Raw genomic sequence first — 27213 nt, 5'->3', positions numbered from 1 at the left:
GATGGCGGATTGGAGTGATCGGATTACTACTGTTTGTGGTTATGTTGACCTTTAATTTTCGTGACTGTTCAGCAAACAGACGTGCTTCCCCCACGTACACCAACTCAGCGATGAAGACCCTGTGGAAGTTAATGTTAACCTACGATGATCATATCACGACGTGTGAAAGAGGTAAGTCCTACATAAAAAAAAACGCTAAAAGTGGTGACGCTTTTTTTGTTTGTTTTTCTTCTTCTACAATCGAGAAATCAATAGAAACCAGCGAATGTCCAGCTCGCACATGAAAGCTAGGAAAGATCATGTTCATAAATCCCATTGACGCCGTTCGTCGTTGATCGTTATCAGAGAAGTGGTGCTTATGGCATCGGAGATCAACCCATGCTGTTCGCTCCCCAAACTGCTGATCGAATATTCGCACAATTGAACTTCAGTGCGCAGTGTTTAGAACCGTAGATCGCATCTCTTGAGCCACAGTTGAGATACATCTGTCAGTTAAGCACGTGTATGACCACAGGTATCGTACACCTATAGCCAGCTGCGGGCAGGGCAATTGCCGTGTGTCTTGAGTTTGGAAAGAACAGTGTTTTTTTTTACACCTGGTCCGCGACAAATAACCTGATAATCGCCCGCGTTGCGATGTTGTCGCTATTCCTGTACAATGTCATTGCTCGAGTGTCCTGCTCCATTTGAGAGAACGGACAGTGAGGGCGAATTTCGAAACTAGATCAATAATTGTTTTGCTGTACGGGCAACCGGTGGAAAAAGACTTCACGGACAGCCAGTTTGCGCCGCTAACGATCAGTCTCGTATTTCAAATAAACGGACTAAAGAAAAAGCGCGATGTTGAAAAGGGAGTGGGAGCCCTGTATTGCACGGAAGCGAGTTTATTTTTTTCTCCGCGCGTGTGTGCTTATGTCAATTAACTCGGAGCCGTAATTGGAGACACCGGCGCACACCGGTGCGGTTTTGCTTTCTTTCTCGCGTCAGTGGGGCGGGATTCTAGGAGCTGTGTTTGTTTGCGTTCTGATGCTTCTGACACCCACTGCAGGTTGTTCGAAATCGTCGTATGTACACGCGGTTCGAATTCATCGCTGTTTATTTTGGCAAGCGCCCCGAACTACGAGAAAGCGAACAAAAAGACAAAAAAAAAAAAAAAAAAACGGAAACCTGCGTGTTAACTTTTATCTCGCGCGGCTTGTAGTAACACTGTTGCGAAACGTGCTTGCAGGCAGACAGTAAACGTACCGTTAAAAGATGTAACAACTCAAGCTATTTATGCCGTGAACGCTATTTAAAGCCGCCGTTCTGAGCTCACGTTTCAAACTGTTTCACCTTGGGACGGAACAGCACCCCCTCCCGCTGCTTCAGATGTCTTACTTTTTTGCATTATTAAATGCATGCAACGGTGCATGTAATATCTCCAAGGGGTCATGCCCTTATGCCCAACCACCCGAAGTCTAGGAAGGAAGTTTTTACCATGGCACTTATCCTGCTGCTCCGCATGGCAATGTATCACTCTGTGGAGCAACATGTTTCTCATTTGCAATGCTAAAAATGATGCAAAGGGCAGCATGTCAAAATTCTGCATAACACTTGATGCACTTCCTGATCATGTGCGCGGTATTCCTAGGAAATTTAATCTCGTCTAACCTCCCACGCAAAGAAGCTGCACATAAGTCTGCGGCTTGCCTTTGCCGCAGTGCAGTGACAGTAAGCATTGATTCAGGTGTGCTTAGAACTGCAAAGGCCTTGTGCTGCTTCAACCTTTACGCCTTTCCACTGAAAATAAGTGAAAGAGAAGGCAAAGAAAGCCTTCAAATTCGACTGAAATACTTTAAGAACCATTAAGCGCGGAGTCGAAGAAAGTGTCTTTCACAGCTGCTTGTTTGTCGCGCGCTGTCGCCGTGTTGCAATATGGCCTTGATTTGCTTTGAGTCAGCCCGGGTGGGAGACAATGGATGCTGAGCTTTGGCCATTGTGCCGTATGGGTATTAGTAGGTCACGAAAAAGGAGCATATCAGCAGCTACTACAGCCTCATTGCTAACTGCTTTCGAATGCTTCCACACTCCTTGTTCGAAAGGACGGACGGAACTTGCTTTTTCGCTCTTTATTTGTTGCGGAATCTGGTACGAGCACGTAAACACTGCGTTGTTTTTGTATGGGAGTTCTCGCTGATTTTGTCCACTTTCGTGTGCTTAAGATGCATGACTGCATTGAAAATGGTTCTCTAAATGACTGCAAATTTAAGTCGTGTTTAACATGTATGTGTGCAGCTGCAGCGTGGAGGACTGTCAGTTCATTGTGCAGGCTAGGTACTTTCATTGTGAACTAAATAATTGAGTGAATGACCTTTGAGTAATTCTCAAAACGAGTGGTGTATAGCAAAAATACAAAAAAATGTATTTTTGCTGCTATGCAGAGAAGCATATGTTAGCATTAAAGATATGATAGCCTTTGCTGGAGTAGCTTCTCTGTATAGCAGTAAAAATATAAAAGAAATGTATTTTTACTGCTATACAGAGAAGCTACTCCAGCAAATGTATGCTGATGTAGTGCAGATGTATGCAAGTATTGTACCGAAACTGTATAAAATAAAATACATGCAAAATATATTGATGTCATAGATTTTGTGAGTACCTTATCCGGAACGATGACCTCATTAGTATGAAATTTCACGTTAATCTCATTGTTGTGAAATATAGCGGTATTGTCAGTGAAATATCTCTGTGATGTAATAACTTCACAAAAAGCATGTATTTAAAGTGAATACCTGAACCCGAACCAAAGCTAAGAAAACGCTATCATGTGATTTTTTTTTTTTATTATGGTCACTGTGCCAGACATTTCAATTAACAAGAGAGAAATAATGTTCTGAGGCTGGAACAACATAGAAGGGACAAACACATACAAAGCCCCTAATTGCCTAAGAAATGAACCATCATTCATCATTTCAATTAAGTTTGCAGCTATCCATAAGTGAATTTCACAACCAGCGTTTGCTGACGCACCGTCACTGTCGGTAACTTGCAGTGTTTTTGTTCCGCCGATTAATACAGCCACCGATTCGAGAAAAGCTTGCTAATTAACGTTTTGTGACATTTAAAAACAGCTTAATGACATTTATCTGCATAACAGCCTCAAAAGAGCAGCAGGTCAGACGTATGCCATAGTAACACTATAGCCGGATGCAAACCAGCTGTTCGCTTTGCTTAATTATCTCAAAAACTACAATGCTCCGCTGGATGAAGGATGATTGCACGTGATGTCTAGACCTAACTTAAAAATCTCAGAATCGGTCAACAGCTACAAATCCTCGTATCACGTAAATCCTATCAAAACCTCTGCCTGGCACAGTTCCATAACGTACAGGGTCTGTCCTGCCTTCATAGACACTTGACAGCAAAGCATTTCAGTACAGGTATTGCCCAACTATTGTCTTCAAGTAGGAGTTGTGTGACAGCAAATATATCAGTGTCTGCGCTCCTTGTCTTGCTGTGCGTGACAGTGCCTTTCGCATTCACAATGAATCCTAATAGGCCTGCGTACGCCTTCTGTACGTCAACGTTTGTGGTTCCCACATGAATCATAATGGGAAAGAAACTTTAAAGACGACGAAAAAATGACGAAAACAGCACAACTGTTGACAGTGTACAAACCAAAGTTCAAGAAGCACAGGAGCAATATCTAGCTTAAAAATTTTTTATTGAGATTGCCATGCAGTGAACAAGCATCAGGGAAAAGTGACGCTGATATTTTCTCGAGCTATGCAAATATTCAGATTTTTCCACTACTGAAGTGAGTAACTGTTATTTCAATTTGAACTCGAAATTGAATATGGAATTTTGTGTTCGAATTTTGAATCAGAACAATGTCTCTTCCAAAATAGAGTATATTCATACAGTATGCACATAACACATATGTATGCCATATGTCCGTATATGTGTTCAGTTTGGTTATATATCTATTAACTGTATATAACTATTCACTTCATATTTGGTTCAGTTATATATAACTGTTTACTTCATATTCACTTTGAGTATGCGTAACTATTCCAACTATTCGCTTCCTATTTGCTTTGGCTTTAAAATTACTATTCCCACAGCCCTAACATTTTCGTACGTGTGAATGTGCTGTTTTATACACTGGAAAACAATTTGTGTTGGGGCACCTCTGCTGCTGAGCCAACTCAAGCACGTCAACGCTCGAGATAACACTCGTAACTCTATTGATATCAGAGTCCTAAGGTTCCGTCTGATGTTTGTCTGACCATATTTTCTACACTGTGCAGTCTAGTTTAGCTGCGCAACTGAGTTTTATGGATACGTCACACTTTCATATTTCTACAGTAGGTGGTTGCAGCAGTTGTTTTTAACCGTGTGTTCACACGAGTCACATTTCCCGCAGACGCGGAAGACGTCATAGCCTTCCGAGCGCTCACGTCCAGTGTTCACGTACGCTGCTAACCGTGGGGAATATCCTGCGACACAGTCACGAGATATTCAGTAGCAGACGACAGGAAAGACGCTGACACTGTCGTCTGCCAAGTGCACAGTACAGCACTCCAGATAATCCGCACCGTGTGAATGCTCACATGCCACGGAACGGAACCTCGTCTCCGTCAGCAGTGTTTTCGCCTTTTCTTCCACTAATACACAGTAATCGGAATTATGTTCTTTTTCCTTCTTGTCAAAGGGAGGGATATGCCGTGATAGGCTGTCACGTGCAGCTGCAGATCATGGTGTCAAAGGAAGGCGATATCGACCGAACAAGAGACAAGGTGCCTCTCTCTCCCTTTTTCCACCCTCTCCCGTGTTGCAAAAGCGTCTGGGATTAGTCCCGCACCATTCCATTGCCCAACGGGATTTCGATTCTGTGCGTCATTTGCACGTAGGAAACGAATGGAGATAAAGACAGTAAGACGCTGCACGGCTTGCGGACGGTCACTTTCGAGAAGACTGCGGATGGATTTGGTTTCACGCTACGCCACTTCGTCGTCTACCCGCCGGACACGGTGAAGGTGTGTACGCAATCGAATACTTTGTCTCAAAATGTCTTGCATTCTGTTGCCGTGCATTGTAAGCTCAAATAACTACAAAAGAAAAACGAAAATAGACCTGACACCGCTCCTTGAAACTCTTTGGGTGAAAAACTCATAGAGTATTTCTCTCAAACTGTTTTGTGCAAAGCGGGCCCTGGTTTAGGTTCATGTTTCACTTCATTAAGTCGTGAAACACGAAACACTTCGATTTACGTCACTCGTACACATTTTCTATGAATCGAATAAGGTGTGACTCACATTATCCATATGTCGCCTTTTGTCATTTTTAGCTTTATTTAAGCTTGGAACACGAAACACTCTGATTTACGTCACTGACACACTTTTTCCATGAATCGAATAAGGTGTGACTCACATTATCCGTATGTCGACGGCTGACATTTTGCCTTACCACCTGCTTAACATTGTCTCATGCTCTTCTGTTGTATTTTCTCTTGCGCAGGCTGCGAACCTAGCAGGAAAGCATCCAACATACGTTGGTAAGCAGACTACCATTACTGTTGCAACTTCTCGTAGCTTTTCAGACGATCCTCAGCATAGTTGGAACGTCGCAACGAAAGTTTGAGCCTGTAACTCAAGCACGTTGTTGACATGCTTCAGATCCAACATGGGACCAGAACAAGACGGAAGCGATGGATACCATATTCGTTCGGGAAGTCAAGCCTGGCAGCCCAGCCGAAAAGGCGGGGCTTGTCACCGGTGATCGAATAGTGTCCATTAATAGTCAGCCTGTAACCGGAAAGTCCTACCAACAGGTCATTGATCTCATACACAAAAGGTGGGCAAAGCTCGTTTTTTACAAATTTTATTTAGATGCGCTTTTAGGAGGTAATTCAGAGGCTGGATGGGACCATGTTTTATTTTTAGCTCATCATGTAGAATGTTGCGGATAGGGGGACGCATAGACTTTTTGAAAAGTTTTTCACTTGCAGTGGCCCGTCTTTGGAGCTGCTGGTTGTTCCAAAAGAGGATGACATCTTACAGTTGGTGAGTCATTCTCAATTTTCCTTATTATGGCACACAACGATGACGGATGTCAAACCTTAACTCGTGTAGGTCTCAGTACAGCTGCAACTGTAGTGTTCCCCACCCAGAAATTGCAGAGACACAGTCCTGTAGGTCCATTCCCTTTTCCAGAACGTTCCCGAGAGTCATTTAATTTCCCTTCTCTTCTCTTCCCCAACACGTTCCTTCTGTTCCTGTACGATGATAAAGTGACAATTGCGCATTTTGCAGTATTTTGCAAGTTCCGCATATCAGCCCGTGCGACGTGTTCCGCCTCCGTTTCCTCCGTGGTTGAGCAGTACCGGCACTGTGGTCCCGCCAGAGGTTAGGGATGTCCGAGCCCGTCTCCCCCGTACGGGGTCCCATCCACTATCGACCCGTGGATCCGGCCCGGCGGATTCTTTGGCCTGGACCCCAATCCACAATCGCAGCCCACCTCCCCTTATTACCACTCTGTCATGGGTTCATCCGGAGCAACCCCGAGGATGCCCCCAAGCACCAGTGTCCCCGCCCACATGAGTGGGTCCTTTGTCGAGTGCGGGCCTTGGCCAGTGAACCGCCCAAGGTATGCAAGTGTTTTCTGTTTAAGGTTGTGATGGTATTTACTTTTTGGTAAACATCAATGTATGGGGCATGCATTGTACAGGCAACGGGTTATTCAATTTCTAAGGTAATCTCTTATGTCTTCTCAGCACGCGGTCTTGTTACATATAAATCAGGTGGACTGTTTAGAAGAACAGCCAGAGGATGCTATGTATTACTGAGCCAGTCTGTTTCTTTTCTTTCTTTTTCGTTTGTTTGTCTTTGTTTGCAGCAGAATCTTCTGACAAACATAAACGTCCTGTACAAGGACCGGCGTCTACTTCGTTTCACCTCATGTGGAAAAATTGCCCCCCCCACCCCACCCTCGCGTGTTCTCGCTGTCCAAACTCTTTTTTTGCACACCTTTTGGTGGCTCAGGGTGGGGATGGGAGAGGGGGCAACACCCTACCCCCTGTATATGCCGGCCCTGAGGGTCTACCACATAGTTTGTATCCTTTGCCTCGACGTAGAATTATCGTTGCACTTGACAACCAGGATCACGAGGTGAAGAGCATAAATGCTATAAAACCCAGTACTTTGGAACAGTAAAGATACAAGCACGACTTTCTTCTCTTCTTTTCGCAGTGCAGTGTTAGGGCCTGACTTTGTAGGGTTAAACCCGTATCCGGCCCGATATTTACCCCCGAACGAAATCTGTAAAATTTGGGTTTAACCCGAATCTACCCGAAAACATCCGGGTCGCGTGGCACACTCATAAGCGGCAATTAAAATAAAGTTGATAACATTGCTAAACATTAGTTCCATGTTAAGACAAATTTTTATTAAACAAAAAAAAAATCACCCAAATACACCCGAATTCCTGACGACAGAATATGCCGTAACGGATTAACCTGAATGCACCCGAATTTTCGAACGAAAAATATCACACGATATTTGCCCCCCGAATTTGGCCGAAAATAAAACCCGAAAAAGTCGGGCCTATGCATTGGTTGTGCGTTGTATTTTTAAAGTGCGGTGCAAGGTGTAAAATTTGAACATGCCTCGAAGCGCAGTTACTCAGAACCAAACTTAAAGGAGTGCCCGACCACTTTATACGTAGTCCAACAAATCCCCACGAGGTTTCGCGAATGCCATTTTTAACGACCCAGACTGCAGCAGGGTCTTTCTGGAGAGGAAGTACCGTGGCAATCCCACAGCCAAGCAGACAGCGGCATCGGCAGCGTGGAGGAAAAAAAAAAACAGAAGGCAAAGGCCAGGGGGGGCGCCACTTCAAGGGCACGGGGCAGCAGCAGGAACCCTCCTCACTTAACCTGGTGGCCCAAAGGCTGCACCTCTTTGAGTCTGGAGGCCTCCTCGCCCGCTCCCTGGAGCGCATGAAGCTTTACCGCAGCGAACTGTCCCGCATGTCTTCGGGCTGTCCCGTCCCCATCGTCTCAGTCAGGGCGGCAAGTTCCAGAGCTGGACCACGGAAATCCGTCACCGAAGCCCACTCAGGAGGAGAGCTCGCCGTGCGGCACTGCCGAACCCAAGGTCACTCAAAGATATTTTTTTCACTTTTACTTTTCGCTCACTTCGAAAGAGTTCTTGATGTGATTGTAGAAAAAGAAGCCATTTTTGTAGTTTTTTGTTTTTGTATTTGTTTTTAAATTGTGTGTGTTGCGTTATTACTGTTCAGTTCAGTTTCAGAATTTCAGTTCTTGACCTCCTCGTGTGCCTTATTAACTACAAATGTCTTCAGTTCTGTGGCATTTTTGCTTCATTTCTATATCTAAACGCATTTTCTTGTGATTTATCGGAGAATTCCAAGGTCACTCAAAGATATTTTTTGCACTTTTACTTTTCGCTCACTTTCGAAAGAGCACTTGATGTAATGTAGAAAAAGAAGCAATTTTTGTAGTTTTTGTTTGTTTTGTTTTGTTTTTGTTTTTAAATTGTCTGTGTTGCGTTATTACTGTTCAGTTCAGTTTCAGAATTTCAGTTCTTGACCTCCTCGTGTGCCTTTTATTAACTACAAATGTCTCAGTTCTGTGGCATTTTTTTGCTTCATTTCTATATCTAAACGCATTTCTTGTGATTATCGGAGAATTCCAAGGTCACTCAAAGATATTTTTTGCACTTTTACTTTTGCGCTCACTTCGAAAGAGTACTTGATGTGATGTAGAAAAGAAGCATTTTTTGCAGTTTTGTTGTTTTTGTTTTTAAATTGTGTGTGTTGCGTTATTACTGTTCAGTTCAGTTTCAGAATTTCAGTTCTTGACCTTCTCGTGTGCCTTATTAACTACAAATGTCTCAATTCTGTGGCATTTCTTGCTTCATTTCTATATTCGAAACGCCATTTTCTTGTGATTATCGGAGGATTACTTCCGCACTGCGTTTGAACTGTTGTGTGCTTAGAAATTAAACTTCATGCAGTATGACGTATCTCCTGAGCATCAGTATTTATTGCCAGTGAAATTGCAAAAAGGTTACGAATTCATTACTTTTTCCAATCGCAGCATGTTTTGTTTTTTCTTTATCTGAACAATGACAATGTAGACTGTTCGATTCCTAACGAGGCATTTGAATTCTCATTTCTGCGATGATTGTAATTGGCATGAATACAAAAAAAAAAAAAAAACAAATTACATAGCCCACGCATCAAATGAAGGTTGATGTTATTAACCCCTACCCTAAAGGTTACACGTTTAGTTGTGCTATGGTGTTGACTTTGTGTTCAATTTCTATCCCTTCTGTTCCACATAGACTGAGGGCAGTTCCACACTGTCAGCAAGCCTTGGGTGGGTCCCCTCGACCGACTGTTACCCCTCTCGTCCCCGACGTCCCGTGTGCCTTCATTTGACCGATCTCCAGATAGCCCATCTCACGAGGAAGATCCGACGTATTCCCTCGTTGCCGGACCAGTCCATCCTGGCCAGCTTTAGTGGTGGCAGTGCAGATGCCACCGATAGCGGAGCCCAGAGTAAGTGGCATTATGGAGTAGTCTGGCAACAGACAGGCGATACTTAACTCCCTCATAAAATATTGTGCTTTTGTTCATCCACAGAAGAAGACTACATGTCACGATCTTCCGATGAGCTGTGATCTACAGGAAGAGGAATGATTGCAAAGGTAACGGTTAATAATAGAACCCAGGATTGATGCCTTTCATTATTGTCGTTATTAATATGTGTTGCTCTCTCAAGTCCGTTTCTCTGCATCACGATGCACAAAGAGTCTTGAGTGAAACTTTTTGTTCTGTTCCAGAGGATAAAAAGTATCACTTAGGACGACGAAATATCGTACCTCAGAGCTACTGCAACGAACGTGTTCAGCTAGAATCAGACCAGAGTGAAGATGAGCAACACTCAGTATACAGGTAGCTGTCATGATATTAACGCTACTAATGCATCACACATTGTTTAATAATGGGGAGCTTCTCTTGATCCGCTTAATTCTGTCACAGCGCTTCATCAAACACAAGTGGCTCGCATCGGATCCAGAGACTAAAAGCGTTTTTCGGCGAGAAGGTACTACTGGGCATGCAATCTTTACTGCCGCAGATATTTCAATGTGTGTCACTGGACTACAGTCAAATACGTCCTTTAAAAACTTCAGTCGTCCAACAATGCGCAGCAACCGTACGAATTGAAGAACGGAAGTGGAAGTGATCCTGAAATTCACGGTGACGTACAGGGCTGGTTGGCGTGCAAAATCGTGATGGTTGACGAAAAGTAAGTTGTACAACTGGCTCAACGTGTTCCGTTGTTCCTATGGTAAGATGTGGAAGCACGTTGATGCCGAGCTAGCATGCCCCGCATTATAGACATTGTCCACTGTTATGCGATGTGAAATTTAAAAATAATAATACTAGCTGGTGAATCTGTGAAAATGTTGGGTTACGAGTGCGTAAGAATTGTCTTTTCAAGCTGAATTTGACTGTAAAAGGATTAAAAGCTGTAGGATGTTGGTTACAGACTGATATCAATTTACCAGTGCTGAATGTTGGTACATTGGTAGTGCGAATGTGCAAATGTGCTGTTTTACGTGTCATATTGCCTGGAGTGTGAAGTGAGTTTTACCCATTAATTATCACTATGTGAATGCAAGAAATCACGGTAATAGGGCCCTTTGTTTTAGGGTAACACCCGTTCTTCCCCCCCCCCCCCCACACACAATTTGCATCATGATCATCATCATCATCATCACTTAGGTAAAGCCCGAAAACACACGGAAATGAACTTGGGGGGAAAAGTGTCAATTCAGCCACCAATACGAGCACCTGGAGAATGCTGAGCATTGGACACACAGCACAGCTGTGCGGCATCTTGTGTCCATCTAAATGCGAGAAGCTTACCTTACTTACTTACCAGAAAATCTACTTTTCCACCCGACATCACCTGATTTTACCCTGTTTCACGGCTCCCGAAATAAAACCCGATTTTTACCGGCAGGTTTTCAAAAAACATAAAACCCGAAAACACGGGCCCTATCACTATATATGCACTTGGTATATCATTTATCAGATACTATTGCCATCCTTGGGAGCCTTGCATCTTACAACCACAATCTATTGTGTATTATCAGAAGTCAAGTGATAGGTCATGGAGACCTGTCTGGGTAGTGCTGAGAGGAGAGAAGGTGTACATTCTCAAAGACCGCAAGGTACGACGGCAGCAGGAAGCCTTTACTCTGTACATTGTGCAGCGCATCATGTTGCAGGCCATTCACGTGCTTGCGCATCACATTCATCGGCATTTCATTTTTCATTTCAGACAATCGACTTTGGTGAGGGGTCACAGTTGTCCCTGAAGACGTCAATGAGCGACGTGGCACGTGACTACACCAAGCGGAAGCACGTGTTTCGATTACGAATGGAGTCCGAACGGAATACCTCTTTCAAGCGGACAATCACTCCAACATGATGCACTGGGTGGACGCTCTCCGTCAGATCACCAATGAGGACTCTGAGGTTTACTGACTTCTTCCCTCCCGTATACGTGTCCCCGTATGTGATACGGGTCCCCGTATGTGATAAAATATAGTGGAATCCCCGTCAATTCGAACTCGAAGTGGACGGAAGGTTTGTTCGAATGAAAGCGGAGTTCTAAAAGAGAACTAAGGGGAGACACTGTGAATGAGGTCTTGATGCAATCAATGAGAGTGCATACTAGCTGTGTCTGAGATACGTCATGGCTTGCTAGGCCTTGCTGCATGTCCACGGTCAGAAAGTAACCTTATACGCGCTCGGTACGTTTGCGGTACTGTGGTTACTGCGGTCACGTTTGCGCACACCATTAACGATCGATGATTCATCTGCCCGCTTTCTCGTCTGGCAGAAGTGTCACTTTTATGAGAAGTGGAATAAGTAAACTTAACATTTAATGAGTAAAGGTGTCCCTTGCATGCCCAGCAGGCGACGCACGGCTGTCGTATGCAAACTGATGCGGTAGTTTGGGAGTCAGATGCAGCCAGGCAACCTCGTTTCAATAAACCGTTCACATGTTCGAATTACCGGGCATCTCCCCCCCCCCCCCCCCCAATTGAAATACACGTGAATTAACTGGATTGCATTGCATGTTTTTTAAACCGTGATACGATTCAATCATGCCCCTTCAGGTGGAAGACATATTGGGACGCGGACAAGAGTGTTCTTGAGAAGGCAGCCGTATTCGAGCAGGGCACATCCTCCTCCGGTGGCAGACTGTCCCCCATGCCCGTGGCCCGCCCGGTGAAAAAGCTGGCCTTTCGACACGTTCTCCCACCAGTGGTTCACCCAAGGTCAAGTCTCGGAGAGCTTCACTCGGAGGTGATGCCCCGTTGTGTTGCACAAAGCGCATCTTGAGGTGGCTGCGCCGTGTCGTAGCACCTTTTAGTACCTGCTCACATTGCACGAGATGTGTTTATTGTTGAAGCCTGCCAGGTATTGCTACTCGGAAATTATTTTGTGTCATGTTTGATATTATTTATTCCTCAATATGTTGAAACATTTTTTTAAGTCTGTCTCTTCCCAGTTATTTTCACTCGAATTATTTAAAATGTTTAACTACAGTCAATTTTTTTGTAACGGCTGGCTTAAAATGCTAACATGCTGCATAAATGCAAAGAACAATAATTGAGAAAATCTATACAAGTATACATGCTGAAGAGATTACATTTTTAAATTTAATATAACTTGATTTAGCATTAACCATATTTTCTCTCAGATTCCCTTGAATCTCATCCAATGGGGGCAAAAGAAACACAGAAAAAGTGCCAATATTCTGCACACTGTGCAGTCAGTGGAGCAGGCAATAGCAGTATTAGTCACAGTGATAAGTGCAGCAACGAATAAGCCATGTGCCAAACACCCCAGTATATCACGATGATGAAATATGAGTGTTGTTTTAAATTTGTTATAAGCAAGCTTGACTGTAATTGTACACCTCTAAAAATGCACCGCATTTATGTGCACATGCAAGCAAGAATCACTGCATTTGTTATATTATGCACGTTTAGTAAAAGCACAGGCCTGTTTAGACACTGTAGTGGCATGAAGGTTGTATGTTGAGTAAAGTTCCGACATGCCAGGCCATGGAGGTTGTCGGGTCATCCTTTCAGATGAGCCATCGCTTAAGGCAGCAACCATGTGGCGCGGAAAGGTTGTACATAGCTGGAAGAAGTTCCATGGGTCATTGGCATCTTTGCCACCTAAGGGCCACAGCATGGGTGTGCCCCTTAGTGACTGTCCACCTTCCCTCGACAACCAGGTGAGACCCTTCACGAAGGTGGCGATTCAGTGAATGCAACACTTGTTGAGGGCATAGAATGCGATGTATCGTATATCTTACGATTATGACAGGTAGAGTACATGTGCACCTTCGGGCGAAAACCGGCTACATTTTTAGGCAAAAAAAAAAAAAAAATCTACACAAACTGTACCTTGCTCGGGTGTTCCCTAGGTGTGGTGCAACTCTCCAATTAATACTTCGGCCTTCAAACCCAAATTTTAAAATTTAGCCAATTAATCTGTCTAATGAAGCGATTAGACAAAATGAAATAAATACTGGCAACTACGATGCAAAACTGCCAACAACATACGATTGGTTTCATTCCGTTGAGCGCTCAGTCTTTTTTAAAAATCTTTATGCGCGTTATAGGCCTCCCTGCTGATTTCCTAACTCTTTTATTGATGGCCTGCGTAAAGAGAAAGGGTCAGTCTCCCACACTAAAAAAAAAACATTCCAATTGGATCTCTCACCAAGAAGCTGAAGCATATTGTGAGGTATTACACCTACTACTTAAGGGGGGACATGGCTTTCGAGACCAACTTCTTTATTTGTGGGAGGATTTTGATGAAAATTGGTGGAGATGCACAAGGCACATCCTGGAGAACTATATTAGAGTTTCATAGTGATATCTCTTGTTGTTGTTGTTTTTTTACGAATTTTTTTAGCTTTTATATTTGTCACATCTCGTGGAGCACCTGGTGAATCTAAAAATTACGATAGAAGAGTGTTTCAACTGCCAGTGTGTGAACCCACATGTGTCCTGCAGGTCGTGACATTCTTAGATTTTTTTTATTTCCAAATTTGCTATTCTTGGCTCTCGTTTTTCGTTATCTCTGCATAACGTGCACAAAATTTACATGTACGTGACTTACAAAATCCCAAATTCCACGCTTGCAAACCTTGAAAAACAGAAATGTCATGACCTGCAGTTCTTTTTTTGGGACTCTACTAAAGCAAACGGAACAAAAATCGGTGCAGTGGTCGCTGTGGTATCAGCTCCACGAGTGGAGCAAGTAGGCAAAAAAGAGTTGGCAAAAAAGGCTAAGAAGTTGAAACATATTGTGGGGCATTACATCTACTACTTAATTGAGTCAGTTAATTTTGCTGAGCTTCAAATTGAATCTTGTGAAAAATGCTATCTCCAAATGTACCAACATACACCAGGAGAAGAACCTCTCGCTTCTTTAGCATCGCTAACGTATCATCCCCTTTTTCCAGTATGTCCCATGGCTGGTGTCGCTGTGCACCCGTGTGGTTGAGGCGAAGGGCTTAGAAACAGTAGGGGTGTATCGCATTCCGGGCAACAGTGCGGCGGTGGCAGCATTGTCCCAGGCAGTAGCTAGCCAGGGCTTGGAGGCGCTCGACCTCGGTGATCCCCGCTGGGGAGATGTCCATGTTGTGTCCAGTCTGCTCAAGGCCTTCCTACGCCAACTTCCAGACCCACTAGTCGCCAGTCTGTACCCACGTTTTGTTGCTGCAGCCAAGCTTCCGAACGCTACTTCTAGGCTTGCTGCACTTCAGGCACTCGTAAGTTGCACGCTACGGTGTCCGTTGGCTAGATAACGGCCTTTAGAAAAAATCTATACGGTCTAACTCCTTTATAACGAACACCTTTCTAATGAAAATACCACTACAGAAAATTTTTTTGCGGTCCCGCAGGAGCCCTATAGGTCCAATAATGGACATCTTTTTTTAACGAAAATACCTTTACTGCAAATTTTTTTTGCTGTCCCCCTGAGTTTCGTTGTAAAGGAGTTTGACTGTACTGATAAGGGCCCCGCGAGTGGGCACATAAAAACCCGGCACAACCCGGCTTATTGTGTCGTGTTTTCTGTGCACGACTATTGAATGAGTGAACCTTTTGTTCACCATGGACAATCACGATGTGGAGAAAATCACAGTGCAAAAAGCTGTGAGGAACAGCTTGACAAGACGCTGGGCTCCTATAATGATAAAGTCAGATGACAGGCAGGCAGTTAGCGAAGCTTTTAGATCAATTCACACAAAACGATTTCACAGAGAAGAAAATATTGTACATTTTTTTATAATATACGCGAAAATTACATTACATACACTACATAATATGTATGAAAAACAGAAGTCTCTCGAGGAGGTGCGATTTGATTTTAGACTTATTCACTCACTGGTCAGAGCATTGATTGGCAAGTTGGTACACTGGTATGGAGCTTCTGTACATGTACGACGTTTTATCAACCCTTAGTACCCTCAACCTTAGTACCTCGTGAGAAAAATTGCACTATTTTTCAACTTGTCTTCCAGGTACACGAGCTTCCCATTCACAACTTCGAAACGCTCAAGTTCCTAATGCAACATCTCAAAAAGGTTGTTGCCCACAGCACTACAAACAAAGTAAGTGTGTGCACCGACACTTGAATTGAGTGGCACAACCTTTGTTGCGGCTGCAAGTGAAAACTTCTTATCTGCCAGATGGAGGCCCGCAACCTAGCCATTGTCTTTGGGCCTACCTTGGTGCGCACAGCTGATAACAGTATGGTGACAATGATCACTGATATGTCTCACCAGTGCCACATCACAGAGACTCTCATCAACTACGTGAGTACCATCTCCGCTGTGCGAGTGGATCGTGCGTATAATTAATAAATTGCTGATGATGTTCCGCAGTCTGATTACATATTCAGCGAGCCAGAGGCCAACGGCTGCTCCAGCCTGCCCGAGATTCCGCTGGACATGCACACGGCTCCGCTGTCGGATACGGATTCTTCCGTTCTGCTCGACAATCTTCATAAAGTTGGAGGCAGTAATCAAGGTATTGATTGCTATCAAATCTCTGTCAAATCATGTTCAAATGAACCGTTGCACGTGTTCGTAAGTTCGGATTACGGGACATTCTGCTTCATTCAAATACACATGGCTAGAGCCTGAAGTTTTAGGGTTTAACCCCGATTCTTTCCCGAATTTCCACCCTGAATTGAAAGTTGCCTCTTTAGGGTGAAATGCAATTTTTACCCAGCAAATTGCCCTCACTGAGATGTCTGTAGAAATGCAAACTAAGTTGTTTGGCAGCAAACGCAGTTACATCACCTTTTGTACCAGACCAGTATACAGTTAGTTTGAGTAACTGAGCCCAATTTCTCCCCAAATTTAGCATACTGGAAGCCTTTTCACCCTAATTTACGCAAATTTAGAGCACATGTTTATTTACCCAATTTTTACCGCCTAATTTAGAAAAAATATCTCCCGAAAACCTCAGGCTCTACATATGACATTGTTGGGGACGGCACTGTATTAGGGGGCCGTATACGAACAAACTGGGCAGTGCCTCTGCTGCTTCTTTAGTTTTATATATGGGTAAGTAAGTAGGCCCGATTTTATGATTCCGTCAGGGTTCAAATTAAGTGCAGTTACGGTACTTGATTATACAGGGTGTTCAAAATTAAGCTTTCACTAGCACTTTCTAAATAGTCAAACAAAAGAAAACTGGTGCTACTTTTTCTGTTGCTTGAGTAAGAAACAGGTGCTACATAATTAGCAGCACCTGTTTCTTACACAAGTAGCGCAAAGTTATCATCCGGTTTCCTGTCATCGCTGCTTTTGCGTAGCGCTCGTGAAAGCTTAATTTTGAACACCCTGTAGATATCTCCTCAAATATCAACAGAGATTGGCACTGGTACACAAAACACGTTGACCGCAGTACTGTCTCGTAGCCAAAACTCATGCTAGAGTTTCTGTGTCGCAAACAGGTTCAACGCGGAAGTATGCACCAAGGATTTGGTTTCCTCCTTAATGAGTGCTGCGAACCGGAAACTGAGGCAGCGCAAGTTTTCTCTTGCGACGGAGCAAGCCACAATGGGAGCAGCACTCAAGCAGGGCTCTCGAGTTAAGGATAAAATTATGGCCTTCGAGTGCAAATCGGTGGACGACAGCCCCAAGAAGAGCACGATTGTGGAATGCGACGTTGCAAGTAACAGCTACCCACCGTCCCCTACAAAACCGGTTACTTCCTCGCCTGAGAGGCTAGCTGTGACAACATCGGCGTAAGTGGGTGTTTATACCTAAACTGAAGAGTAGCAAGCTGGGTTTCCTTAGGCTGACTGCTCCTAACCCATAACAGACAAAGGTGCAGAAATGGGGTTATGCTCGCATGCGTAAATTAATGTAATTTTATGGGAAAATAATTATGAAATGTTTTAGGATGGTGTATCGATGCAGATACCGTAATTGTCAAGCGCATATTTGCTAGTATTTTTATCGGCTAAATCATAATTGTTATATACTTCATTCAACCACAGTATGGCTACTTTGCAATAAGAAGGCGATCTTTTCGAGTAAAAATGCTGCTGTATTTCGCTACCAGTTTTGCATTCATAGCAAGTATAAAGGATTCAGTGTGACGCACTATCCATACATAAATGTATAACTGTAATCAAATCTGCTTGTTCCTTTCTAACAAGAGCTCCGAATGTTTCGAGTAATTGGAAAGTAACTAATACACATTCGTAACCAAGTGGTTGCTGTAATAGAGTGCTAACTTCTCTGGAAACTCTTTCTCTGACGGCAGCACAGGCCTAACGCTGCGAATTTGTCAACGTTTTCTCTCCTCAGGGAAGTCGTGTCAAGCACCGAACGTTCGGAACTGGGCACGGAAGTACGGCCTTGCACTTACGGCCAGCTCAGCGCAATGGCTCAGCAGAAGGTGCGGCGGCTGGAAGAAGAGATGCGAGCCCAGTTGAGGGCATCCCATCAACGTCGCTTCCCTTCGTCCTCCTGGAGGCACTGGAGCCCAACGGGGGAAGGAGCCTCCGCTACGGAAGGGGAATCTGGAGGTGAAGTGTCCACCTCCGTGTCAGTGAGCGGAGCAACGAGGGAGCAGATCGAGAGGGAATGGCAACGTGCCAAACAGGAGCTCGAGCAGGACGACCTGCTAGATTTTATGGCGGACGACCCCTCAGCATTCCTGCTCGCGCGGAGGCCTGTGGTGCAGACCTTCGGTGAGCTGCTCACTACATCCTCATGGGTCACTGACACTGAATGATATGCCTCTCTCTGTGACGTGGGAGCCTAAAAAGGTTCATTCTGCATGACAGTTATACAACATTGCAGAACCAACGTAACTTCAGCAACGGTTGCACAGTCAGCAGCCGGCTGCATGAGACTAGACAGTCGCTTGACATGTGCGCCTGTAAAGCATAACGCACTTACGGGTACAGGCTTTACGGGCCCGTAAAGCCCGTAAAGCATAAAGCACTTACGGGTACGGTAAAGCATGTCGATGGTTTGCTTCAACATTGTGTGTTGTATGTGACAACATTATAACTGTAATACGATGAGCCTGGACATGTTGCTGTGTCATTCAATACACAACACCAATACGCTCATCTGCTTTCTGCACTTCCTTTCATGCAGTAAAACAGCACTAATACAACTGAAAAACTAGGTCTTAGAAACAGTGCGTTGAATGACACAGCACATGTCACAGGCTAAGATTTCTTTTGACTGCTTTCTGCCGCTGAACACAACCATAGTTAAAGGGAAAATATCTCGTATTCTAGGCAGAGTACAAGATCAGCAGCCTTCCTCCACGATCGAAGTGCGGGACTCATCGCGCGAGACGTCTTCTAGGTTCTCCGATCCCCTCCACCTGAGGAGGGACACCTTGGAAAAGCTCACCGAAGAATGTGGTTCTTCTTCCGAAACATTCCGACAGCAAGATGGTTCTTCCTCGCAACACGAGAAGGAAAACATCCCCGAGTCTTCTAGTCACCCAAAACTAGCCTCCGAGACTTCCAGCGTCACTTACCGTTGCAAGAAGCAGTACATGAGTGGAATATCCCGCTATGCCATATACCGCGTTGCAGACGACGAGAATGGTAGCGTCAGACTCGCGTGTCCTCAGGCAGACAGGCAACAGCGACGGTCGGAAAACGGCATCGTGGCGTCTCTAGCTGCTGGGATCGTACGTATTATTTACTGCAACGTGTTTCCTCCGCGGAAAATCTTCTGCTCGGGAGCTAGTCTGTTACCCTGTATTCACACGAGCGACATTCCCCAGCGTACTCCAGCGGAAGATGCGAAATACGTCATAGATTTCTGTTGTCACGTGGAGGCGAGCGCTCAGCGTCGTGTCTTCACGTGCACTGCTAACCGTGGGGAATATCGTGCGACACAGCCACGTGGTATTCCGTAGCAGACGACGGGAAAAGACGCTGACTGTGTCGTCTGCTAAGCGTCGTCTGCTAAGTGTGCAATGCGCCCCTTTCGGCATTCTGGCACCGTGCGAATGCTCAACATAACATGGGGCGGAACTTCGGCTCCGTGAACAGTTTTTTGCTTTTTCATCGACTAGAATATTCCGTGGGAATGTTGCTCGTGCGAATACAGGGTTTTTCACATATTTCGACGGCGCACGAAATTGGCCGCAAAGATGCAATGAGAGGAGGACATGTCCCTGCCCTGAACCAATGGGAATCCATGTAGCCTCAGATTATTATCGCAATGTCTCTTCCTTTCCTTTTCTCTTGCTTTTTGCAGTGTTCTGTCTATCATCCGGGCAGGGGCGTGTCCTCCTCTCATGGCATCTTTGCGGCCGATTCCGTGCGCCGTCGAAATACGCGTCTCAGAAAAAGCCCGATTTTCAAATTTTTTTTTTGCACTCGCTGTAGCATTAGAGATTTCGGCTTCCAGTGTATTCGACCAAGTTCGCCACGGGCTTCCTGATTCTGTAAAAAAAAACGTTATGTTGACTAGGCGAATTTCAGAGTTCAGTTCAGAAATTTCAATTTATTGCAATTGAAATTCGACAAGAGTATTTTTTGAAGATGACAAACTTAATTGCCGCACAGGAGCCGTTGACCGCATGTTTTTCCGTTCTTCCATTTTCTTATAAACCCCAGATGACATGGTTCGTGCCAAATTTTAATTCCCGAAGATTTTTAATTCCCGAAAGGTTTCTGAAGATACTGCTGTAGCATTCGTAATGGATCGCACTGCTCTCTTTTGCAGTGCATAAATTCTAGTGTCATTGGCCGAGCTAGTTAATCCTCGTACCAATAAACAGTAACAGTAATGGGGGCAACAGACGTTTAATTCTATGAATTTACCCACGCATTTACATACTAGCTCCGGTTGCTTTAAATGCCGCGCTTCAGATTTTGTCCAAAAGGCAATGTCTCGAGGCTGTTTTCTTTTTCCAGCATACCCCTGAACCCGAGTTCTGGAATACGAGGCAAAATGTGCTTCCTTTCTCCCGCCACCGTGCGAGACTCTTGTCATGCCAGGGTTCTTTAAAGTGAGACATAAAGGGTTTCTTGATGTGTGCTCTAATTCTAGAAAGTGTGGACATGACTAACAGGCTCACAGCATCCTAGCTTTCGTGTCCGTTACAGTACTACAGGCTTTCCCGGCGATTTTAATCCAAGTGCCAGCTAAATTAATCCATGCCCCATAAAGTTTGCATGGCACTTGGATTAAAATCGCCGGGAAAACCTGTAGTGCTACTTCACTCACCACTGTGCAGTAAAACTCCTCGTCAGCATTATTGGGCTCTTGTTTAGTGCTGTGGAATGCTCGACAAAAGAAAAGATCTGTCTGGACATGTCTGCAAACGTGCCCATTCCTAAGCATTCGTCTCAAACACCTGACAAACACTGAACCCTTTCAAACCCTAAAAATTTTTCTTGACACACCCTGAATGTTGAGATATTTAGAACTTCCGTAAAAGTGTATGGCAGGTAGTACCAGCTTGAAGTAGTTATTCCTCCTCCAGGTCAACTGTCTGGCATGTGCATCAGACAGCCGGCATACAGGGTATGTAGTTGTACTAAAACCCGCTACATGTGTGTATCCTTTGTTCGTTGGATGATGCTCCATTTTTCTTTAAAAGTGCCGAGATCATGGACAAGATACTGAACACACAATTTGGGGGAAAACTTTTTTCAAAGCTCGCGTTGAGGGCCCTGTAGGCCATAAAAGTCGTAAATGGAAAGGCAGGACACTTCGACAAGCATTTTGTGCTAGCCTCTCTTCCATAGCACTTTGCCCGCGTCACCCTTGTGTGTTATGCTTAGAGCCTGAAGTTTTAGGGTTTTACCCGATTCTTCCCCGAATTTGCACCCCGGATTGAAGGTTGCCTCTTTAGGATGAAACCCGATTTTTACCCGGCAAATTGCCCTTACTCGGATGTCTGTAGGAATGCACTGACTTACTTGTTTGGCAGCAAACGCAGTTACATCACAGTTTGCACCAAACCAGTACAGTTAGTTTGAGTAACTGAGCCCGATTTCTCCCCGAATTTAGCGTTCTGGAAGTTTTTTCACCCGAATTCACACGAATTTAGTGCACATGTTTATTTACCCATTTTTACCCTCCGAATTTTTGAAAAAATTTTTCCCGAAAACTTCAGGCTCTAGCTATGCTCGTGTAATGTCCTGGTGTGATATTCTGCAGAGGTGATTTTTTTTTTTCGGTTTAGTTTAATGCCAGTTCACCTTAACGTAGATAACCCCATGTTGTAAGTCATGTTGTCCTCCGTCCCAAAATGGCCCACAAGCTGCTCTTAACGATACTTAGAGCCAGAAGTTTTCGGGAAATATTTTATTTTTTAAATTCGGGGGGTAAAAATCGGGTAAATAAACATGTGCTAAATTTGTCTTTTTTGTCTAAATTTGTGTGAATTCGGGTGAAAAAACTTCCAGAACGCTAAATTCGGGGAAAAATCGGGCTCAGTTACTCAAACTAACTGTACTGGTTTGGTGCAAACTGTGATGTAACTGCGTTTGCTGCCAAACAAGTAAGTCAGTGCATTCCTACAGACATCCCAGTAAGGGCAATTTACCGGGTAAAAATCGGGTTTCACCCTAAAGAGGCAACCTTCAATTCGGGTTGCAAATTCAGGGAAGAATCGGGTAAAACCCTAAAACTTCAGGCTCTAACGTGGGAGTTCATTGTGTTAAACTAGTACACTGACATTTATGTGCCCTGCCACCGTTCACATTTTTGCTGAACGTTGCAGGGTTAACCCGTGCGCCTGCATTATTTTGTGTGCAGTTGGCAGAGAACGGGGAGCCCGAAACGCAGAGGCCAAGTACGGGGAGCACAGCGGTGGTGACGCAGCTGGTTACAAGGCGTCCCTTCTCCTTAGTTGGACTTCAACGAAGACACACGATCGGTAGTTCGCGGGACGTCAAGTTCCACCCTTTTCCTACTGTACGACGACTACCAAGCGGACAGCGCATCGACAGCGTAGGACATTTCTATCACGTAGGCAATGGTGGCCGTGTGGCTTCCCCCGTTTGAGCCTCTGCCCCTCGTAACATCGAGTAATTTTTTCTGTGATGCGATGTGGCAGTAACTGAAGCTGCTGCTGCTTCATCAGCAGCAGCAACCTGTTTTGTAAGGGCCGTTGCACGGGTATTAACGTTGCACGGATTTTCAGCGCAACTCGTTACTCGAGAGCCCCTTTTAGCGTAGGTGTGGCTAGGATTTCAGGGGGTGCTGGGTGATCTAAAAATAAAAATAGGCATAAATAAATATACAGTCAAACTCATTGACAACGAAACTCGGGGGACAGCAAAACAAAATTTGCGGTAAAGGTATTTTCGTTAAAAAGGATTACCATTATTGGACCCGTAGGGCTCCAGCGGGACCGCAAAAAAATTTGCTGTGGTGGTATTTTCGTTAAAAAGGTGTTCGCTATAAAGGAGTTTGACTGTATAAATAAAAAATATATAAATATAAAAAATAAGCATAAGCATAAAAAATCTATAAATAGGCAGATTGCCGAACGAATTTTTTTTTTTTTTCTTTCTCATATTGTGGGCTTGGAATCAACTGAGCAGACGTATATCCGTAGCAGCTGAAAGAAAAATGTGTCCTTTAACCTTCCTGGTAGACGTAAGAAACTTTCATGTGAAAGCCTACCCCGAGGTTTTGGTGGAACGTAGCTACTATTTGTAACTGTCATTTTCAGCATTGTAAGGAAGAATGCAATCGAAGACCTTATAAATACTAGCCCAATTGGGAATTCCGTGAAGGTTGATACCCGTGAAACAGGCCTAATTCTCTTTCGTGCTAGTTAAGGACCTTTCAGTAATTTATCCATATGGAAGAAAATCGTGTACAGGTGAAAGTTATAGATCTCATCGAGCGGCGACCGGGACATGCGACGTGTCCTTACGACATCCTTACGACGTCTTTGCAACGACTTTTCATGTGTGCCAGTGTTTCACGTGAGAGTAGCACACAGGCCGTCGTTTTGGATGGCAGAGGCTTATTGCACACACAGACAAAATTGCTACATTTTTTGGTAATTCATGAGCCCAGAGTAGGTGTTTTTGTTATGTTTCTGGGGACCAGCGGAGGAAGAGGGGAGCATCAACGCGGAGTTGTTTGGTTTGTCTCCTTCGCTCATCAAAGTATTCTTGGTATAGTATCAAGCTAAAGGACTGCTAAGTCTCAGACTATCTTTATTTTTGTCGTGGAACCATCAGACCAAATGACTTAACGCACTTTTATGCATTTATAAGCATAGCTCATTTTTAGGGCTCAACTTTTAGATTTTTTTGCACAAATTATATTGCTCAAAATGAAATAGCTCCTCTTTTTAAAGAAGAAAAAAAATGTGAATCTCAGTTGCATTCAAATATGATTGCATTTGCTTTCACTGTGTTTTTTGAGCGCTTTTTTTTTAAAGACTTTCTCTCTTTGGTATCCATACGTTGCTTGCCTACGTAACTAACACTGCTCAGACTACTACAGACACGGCGCTTTCCCCCTTCTTGATTGGCTCACCTAGGCCCACTGTGGTCTCTTCTGTTTTGTGTACATACAAAGGAAATGTCGACTGTACAGACGCTCTATAACGCAAAGTATCCCAACGAAAGGTGACAAAATATCCAGACCTTGTGTCGTGTGGCCGGGTTAAGTCCTAACCATTCTCGTGTCAAGACATTTGAGCACGTACTGACACGCATTGACAAAGCAGTGTGTCACTCATGAAGACTGCATTAGTTTAAGTTCATCACTGCTCTCAACGGAATCACATGGTCTTACTCAAAGGTTTCTAGCAGAGTAGCGTGTAGTTTGTACGTAGTTGGTTCTCAGTTGGCATCTGGTACCCGTTGCTCCCATTGCAAGGGTGGTAGTACAGGAGATGCAAGGGAAGGCACAACCAACACCACACAAAGCATGTATTACACGGGGTATGTGCCTGTCGGCATTCTATTTTTATGATGCGTAGCATGCAAGCAAAGTATTTTTTTCTCGGTAGTTAATTTATTGGTGCGCAAATCACGTTTGTCTACTCATCGAATGTTGCAACCCAAGTAAAATACGACACGTGGCCTTTGCATTCCCAGATGCCCCATGGGTTTCTCACGTAGATCCCTCGTCCGCGCCCACGTAAAGGTATGCGACGATTGGAGGTTTTGATGGCGCGCGAGGAACTGAGGCCATGGTTGTAAAGGTACAAAAAGCAAGGTCTCGATAATGCAAAAGAGAGAATGTCTCCCCTTTACCGTACAAGGCTGTATCTCGCCATCTTTGCTCGGAACATTTTCCATAGACTACACCAGAAAAAAAAAAAAGGGAGCCCCGTGCTGCATACGGAACGGCTCTAATTCAAAGTTTGGGAATCTTTTACGAACGGTTCGGCGTTGGACCTGCGGCAGTTCTCTGTTGCACGTCGAGAGTAGTCTGGGCATTCGAGTACAAATAATCGTATCAGTTGCATCCGTATAATTCAATTGCACGGTGAATTGCCTTCAGAAGCAAACCTGTGACATGCTAGATCTCTCTCAGAGAGTGTGTTTTAGTTGGTTTTATTGCACTTATTTTCCTCGTACGGTTTATCGAATCGTACAAGCTCTTTGTTATAGCAGGCCCAAAATCCGCAAGTTTTTTCTTACCATATTCTAGCAAGGACACGACTTACGTTCCAGGAAGCCTGGATATATTTTTTATGTATGTATGTCTCTCACGTTATTACATTGGTCCTGTAGGTAACACACACGTGCAGTTGAATTATGCAAACAGCAACTGTTAACGGTTCTGGTTCCACCGGACTGCCATCATGCAGGTGGTGGGTGACCAGCATACAGCGACCTTGGCACGTGGTGTCAAACTGTACAGCGTATTGTAGTCATCCATGACATCCTTCTTGCTTTGTTTGACACTGCTGAGACACGGTTGATGCTGCTTTGTCGGTGCCGATAACTCTTGTCTTTTAGCTTCACCTATAGTCCTAGCAAAGCCTTTGTTACGTGAAACATTCCATTGTGGGCAAGTTGTGAGTGCTGTGGGTTCATTTCTGCCTCCTTTTGTCTTGTACAAGCAGAACTGCCGATTTTCAGTCTTCACCTACCATTATGTCATAATGCGCAAATTTGTGGTCCACTAACAGTGCCACAGATAGTTAAGTTTTTAAAGTTTAATATGCACTGTCTGCATTTTATGTGCGATGTATTTATTTCGGCAGCAAATATCGTTTTAGTGAGAGCGTAAGGTTCCTGCGTGTGTTATAGTGTTAATATGCCACATGCTTCATTTTTGTTGTGTCGTGTTGTGTTCCTAGTGACGATTTGCTTGCTTTACACAGAAGTTGTATATTTATACTGCTTTCTTAGAGAGAGAGAGAGAGAGTGAGAGATGTACATTGGGTTATGAGAACACTTGCAGAAATCTTTACAAGTCTAGGAGGTGATCATTGTGATATGCTTTTTGTTGCTCACACGTGCAAACCTTATAACATAGAGGGGGATCGAAATATGCACGGAGGAGGGGGGGGGGGGGGGCTTGATGCGTGTGTCGACTGATCCATGAAGGTGCAGTCTGGCAACATACTTGATAAGGCCGTGTAAAAGGTACAAGCAAGAGGAAGGCTGGCATTTCGATTGCGAGTCTCGCAAGCTTACAGGCGACGGCACAATTTTTAAAACATTACATATCCTGCAGGTCAAGACTGTGTGAAAGTTGAAGTCAAACCTTCTACTATACCTGCTTAAAATTGTTTGATTTCAGAGGTGCCACATTGCTCCCACCTGTTCAACCGATGCCTAACACACACTACAGTATTTAGTACCAGACAAACCATCTATCCCGCATACATTTCTTGTATGCGTGCTTTATTGCCAGCACTTATACAGAGGGACAGTGGGTGTGCTATTCATCATGCAGCGATTCTACATGCTTTTGCGGCTCTAATATCTCGACACATCGCTCATTTTATTTGAGTTTGACATCACATAGAGGTTTATGTATTTTATGTACAGATGTGTAAAGTGGAGAAAGAAAATAAATTATTGAAAGATGTCCACACTGTGTAACCTGTTTTCTGCATGTACATTAACGCACTTGCAGGGGTGAGTAGCAACTCTGCGATTAAAAATAAACTAATATAATAGCTAACAAGTTTCACTATATTAGTAGCCTGCATTGATAATGTGTACTACGAAAAGGCGTAAGTGCAGGGGCGTCGCTAGGCAATTTTTCAGGAAGGGGCAAGGTCTCGGACCCGAGCGCCACTGCACAGTCAAAGTACTGCCAGTCGGAGATTTGCTCAGCACCCCCCTAATGCTCCCCCAGTGATTTATCCGGACCCCCCTAGCATCCCCCTAAATGTTCAGTGACACCCCCCTAACTTTTTCACCTGTGTACCTCCTACAGGGGGGTGCCCTTGTGATTTGAGCTTTGGACATATGTCGGTAATGATCTGTTAAGCTATAATGACGTAACTATAATAATGCCCCCCCCCCCAATTCTTTCCAACACCCCTCCATGCTTGGGATTCTGGATAAGCCACTGCATTCCCCTCGCAAAGATCTTGCAACACGGTCCAAAATACCCTCCACTGTAACTATTTGTTGGCAACATTTCCCGAACTCTCGGTT

The 27213-nt window shown here is 44.3% G+C and overlaps 1 pseudogene; it reads left to right on the top strand.

Moving 5' to 3' along the window:
- On the top strand, positions 1 to 26637 carry LOC135367592 (uncharacterized; annotated as a pseudogene).
- Positions 26638 to 27213: the final 576 nt, after the last annotated feature.

This window comes from Ornithodoros turicata, chromosome 8, assembly GCF_037126465.1.
Source record: "Ornithodoros turicata isolate Travis chromosome 8, ASM3712646v1, whole genome shotgun sequence".
Taxonomy (NCBI): Eukaryota; Metazoa; Arthropoda; class Arachnida; order Ixodida; family Argasidae; genus Ornithodoros; species Ornithodoros turicata.
This window is presented reverse-complemented; position numbering and strand designations above follow the sequence as displayed.